The sequence below is a fragment of the Eschrichtius robustus genome, chromosome 15 (assembly GCF_028021215.1).
Source record: "Eschrichtius robustus isolate mEscRob2 chromosome 15, mEscRob2.pri, whole genome shotgun sequence".
Classification (NCBI taxonomy): Eukaryota; Metazoa; Chordata; class Mammalia; order Artiodactyla; family Eschrichtiidae; genus Eschrichtius; species Eschrichtius robustus.
Window position 1 is genome coordinate 51,671,542 of NC_090838.1, and position 5,175 is coordinate 51,676,716.

Genomic DNA, 5,175 nt, shown 5'->3' on the forward strand with positions numbered 1-5,175 from the left:
GATTGATTGGCTGGTTATTCTTTTTTTTTTTTTTTAATAAATTGATTGATTGATTGATTGATTGATTGGCTGTGTTGGGTCTTCGTTGCTGCACATGGGCTTTCTCTAGTTGTGGTGAGCGGGGGCTACTCTTCGTTGTAGCATGCGGGCTTCTCATTGCGGTGGCTTCTCTTGCTGTGGAGCACGGGCCCTAGGTGTGCAGGCTTCAGTAGTTGTGGTGCACGGGCTCAGTAGTTGTGGCTCGTGGGCTCTAGAGCACAGGCTCAGTAGTTGTAACACATGGACTTAGTTGCTCCGTGGCATGTGGGATGTGGGATCTTCCCAGACCAGGGCTCGAACCCATGCCCCTGCATTGGCAGGTGGATTCTTAACCACTGCACCACCAGGGAAGTCCTGGCTGGTTATTCTTCAACTCATTCACACTTAAGTGTTACCTCAACCCAGACTTTGCAGTGTAAGCATTTTCTCTCCAAATTGTGTTATGAAAGGATTTTCATCTTACTAAAGGAATTTCAGGCATTGGCAGGTTAGTGGGAGCAGAGTTAGCCCAAGAAGCCCCTAAAATCATTGAAAGCTTACCTGGCCGGCCTTGGGGTCAGCAAGTTTAATCATCTAAGGTGGCCTGGGGGGGTCCCTGTCCTCCACCCCTTTCCTCTCCTCCCTGTCTCCCTAACTTCTGCTCTCAAGGAGGCTGCTGACAGCATATTTCTGGAGAGGGCTAGGCAGGGGCAAACCACCCTTATGTTCAAAGCTTCTTCTAGGGCTTCAGCCAACACTCTCAGAGCAAATGTACCCCCTCAACAGACCCTCCATTCCCCCATGGGCTGGGCGCCCGTTCCATCTCCAGCCAACATCAAGGTGACCTCAATGGTATCTAAGGTAGTATTTAACAGTGTGTCATGCTTGTGCCCTGACAACCTCCAATTTATCCCTATGCTTCCTATGATATTTTTCCCCTCTAATCACAAAGATTTGACTCTTCCTGCCCCCCCCCACAAAAAAAATAAATGTTTGGAGGAACCTTTCTTCATTATACAAACCCTAAATGGTAGATGCAAAATGAGGGGCTCATGCAATAGGTCGGAGCATGGGGTTGACTATACTTCTCAAAAGTTAATGCAGAACACGACTCAGTATCTCTGGAGAGGGGCTGTAGGTTGTGTAGTTCTAATGGACTCCCAGGTGATGCCCACTGTCTGTGACAGCACTTTGATCCACTGATAGCGCTTTGAGTCTTGAGGGGAGAGATCCCTTCCTGAAGAGCCCCCAGGTGAGGAAGGTGGTAAGAGGAGGGGAGAGCTGAGGACCAGTTTTCCCATCTATTGAGCCCCACAGGAATGGCCACCTGGGAGATGCGGGGTACAACCTCACAATGTCAGCTTGAGAGGGAAGCATAACTTACCGACTCAGTGTGGGGGGGGGGGAGGGGGGCGGGGCCAGGCTGGAAGCAGTGGCAGGAAGTCCAAGTACACCCTGCAGGCTGTTTGTGCCACCCGAGGAAAGAGGAACTGACCTTTTTCTCACGGGGAAGTGCATCTTCTCTGCTCCAAACCACAGGCTCACAACCGTACTATCGTGAGTGAAGTTCCTGCGATGACCACTGGGCGTGGGCCTGCCTCTTCTGGCCCCCACCCACAGGAGCTCCCTCCCTACTGGCTTGGCTAGCCCATTCCACCGCCCTGCTGAGAACCCGGGCTTCCCACCCAGGAGCGCAGCCCCACTTGCCTTCCCATGCCAGTGTTGTACCTCTAAGCCCAAGCCAGGAAAGAGAGCTATGTACAGTGACACTTAAATTAGATCCTCACAATTCTCTCTCAGTCTTGGCTTGCCCTGTGCTTCTTTATCACTTTTTTTTTAATAGCTAAAGTTACTCGCCCTCCTTTTAAGTAGATTGTGCAAACGGCATAGGCCAACTTCTGATATATTCCCACAAGCAAAATTAAATACCAGTAACATGTGTTTTAGTGAATTGGGTTCCTCAATTTGCATCTTATAATAAGGATGTTATCATACTGGTTTATGTCTCAGCTCTTTAGTTTTTATCTCTCTGGGGCTAGATTCCCCCTCATGAGTTCAATATAAGTCTATGAACTAATGCAAGTTTTAAAATGCTTTTCTTCTGTGTTAACATTAACACCCTTATGAGTGAAAGGGTTTTACTCCCCAAAGTGTACAGAATGTTTGCATTCACTGGAGGATGGGACGGGATATTAGCCTCAGTGACACCCATGGCTGCTCTTAAGTGGAAGGAGTTGAGTCAGTAATCCGGTCTGCCCCTGCAAAAAAGCCTTTTTCACCTCTTTGCACTGAGACATAATCTCTGGTGTGTTCATTCCCTTACATTTAGATTAATTATAAAACATTGTCACCAGAATATTAAAGTAATGTTTAATACACAGAAGGGAATAAGGTATTCTGGAAAATGCATAATTTCTCTATGATGATTTTGCAAGTTGCATGCAATATGATCTTTTGATTGCCAGCTATAGAAATATTGTGACTAAGCTTTCACTAGCTTTTTATTTTTGCAACCATCCTGTCATAGCACTTTGAAAACTGTAAGCTTGGCCCATCAAAAAAAAAAAAACAAAAAACTAAGGGTGCCCATGCTAGAGAGTTCTCTCGGCTTGGTTCCTAAAGTGTGTGGTGAAAGGGGAGGGTTTGCAGTGTACAGGGGCAACTTTCGCTTCACCAGTGCTAACATAGTTGGGGGGAGTGAGGGAGTGACCCCCACCCTCTGTATGAGCCCGACACACACACACACACACACACACACACACACACACACACTCTCTGTGTCCCTGGAAGGTGTCAACATTCCTAAATGGAAATCTTAAGTCCTCTCGCTTGCTTCAGATTTTACAAGCTCTACTGCAACCACACCCCCAGAAGGCAAGGTCTGAATCAACACAGAGCCACAGCAAGTGGAATGTTCCTTGCCCGCAGTGGCTGAAATGGGACCGACACTCCTTGGGGGGACTGCTCCTGGGGATTGGATACCTCAGCCATCTCCCTCTAGGTCACTGGGCTCCGCGTCCTTGGCTGTGTTGGTTAACAACCAAATATGGTTACCAGCGGAGGGCTCCTGTCCTTCGAGGTCTCACTTCTGGTCTCTGCAGGTGAAACTTTTCCACTTCATCATATTTTTCTAAAATAATAATGATAGCAGGAGGAACATTCCAGCCTCCACTCCCTCACGTGAGCCCTCACCGTGCAAGTCAGTGTCCCCATTCCTCTGTCACACCACCCAGAACGCTGGTAGAATTCTTTGAGCTTTTTAAAGCAGGAATGAATTTTTAAATATGTGTTCTATTTATCCATGCCACCTAACGGCAATACGCCCAACACCTGTCATCTTGTTTCCGTTCTCTTCAAGGCTTCCTAAGCCTTTCTGACCCCCACCCTCTGCTCTTCAAAAATATACTGGATGTATATATGAAAAAGTAAGCCCTCTCACCCCAAAAAGCTCAGAGTCTGGAGGCTTAATTACCTCTCCATTTGCAGCACAGAGGCCCCTTGGGTCAGAATTAAATGTGATTTCCAGTAGGAGAGGGGATAGGTTTACTCTGCTCCTGCCCTTCCCACATCTGTTCTGTAGACACAATGACTCCTTAGGCCCGGAAAGGATAAACCAAGCTTCTCTAGCCCAGCTTTGTCGCCTTGACCTTTAACTCCAGAAGAAGAAGGGTGGGAGCCCAGGGCGAATACAATTTCTGAAGATAAGACTCTAGAAACCTGGGGGTGATGAATATCAAAGATCAAAGCCCAGTAATGTCCTCGAGATCATCACAGTCATTACAGACAAGGGGTGCTTTCCTGTCTGGCTGTGTGTGGACAGGCAGCACACACAAGATATGAATATGCATATGTTGTAAACAGGTGTATACGTAAGGAATTAGAGGTGAAACTGTACATATGTATATGCTTCCTGTACAGACACCGTAATTCCGACTCCCAGGGAAAATGGAAAGAGCGATTATATGCAAACTATTACCTTAAACAGTTGTTTGGACACTTGTGTTTCCTAACCAAGTATACATGATTTTCAGTGATTATCATTTTGCTGAGGTGCCGACATGGAAGAGGGGATACCTAGCTAGAGAAGGGAGTTTTGTCCTCTGCTCCACAGGCTGCATCTCACAGAGGCCTTACATTCCTCCTTGTCCCCCATCAAGGTCTGTAGGGAACACTTAGCTTTTTCAGTTATACTTTATTTCAGTGGGAGGGGAGATATAGGCCATACTGGTAATATCAAAATGTTTTCACATCTCAGGGGAATGTTTCCATGTGTGTTGAACCCTTTGGGAATCTCCTGGCCATTCACTTAGCATGTATTTACATCCTGATGATCCTCCTGAGGGGTGGGTCCAGGGCTGGGGCTTGTGGCTGTGGACAGGTCACAGGAGTGGGAAGGGGGTTCCGGGAGATACTCAAGGGTGAAAGGGAGAATTTGAAACCCAGTGCCAAAAATTATTCTTTATGTGCCTTAAATGTCCTGATTTATGACACCAGACAGTCATAGACCAGTCTTGCTTCCAGAGGGGACAGATAGGCAGGTGACATGAGGCATGGAAGGATACCAGATTATATGACTGCAAAACAAAAATACAAAGGTCTCTGTTTTTGAAATGTAAACTCCAAGAGAGTGAAGCCCCAGCCTGCTCAGCCTTACTTTATACAGAGAACATTTCTCTGATTCTGGGTAAACATGCTTGCTTACTTCTAATTCATGCCTTCATTATGAAATTCATCTAATTTTGTGGCCAAATGACAATAAAATCATATTATTACAGGACATAGCATGTATCAACAAGCATGCTGCAAAGAAAAAAGCAACATAATATAACTTTTACAAGTAGTCAAGAGAATTAAAAAATTTGTAAATCTTCCCCCCCGAAAAGGAAAATCCTTGGAGCCTACTCTTGAAGCTTTCTGTTCTTTTTCGAGTTGAGTTTATCATTGTGCTTGAGATGATGGTAAAGTACTAAATGCTTCATGAGACATGATGTTTTCCCTTTGTATTATAAACATGGTCCATCTCTAGGAACTAACTGACCTGCTTGAGCCTCAAGGTCTTCATCTTTAGGCTCTTCATTGGGTGGGCTTCTAGCAGCAGTCAACATATAAGGAAGACCTTTTGTGGGCTTCCACAGACAGTCTGGAACAGCTCTAGAC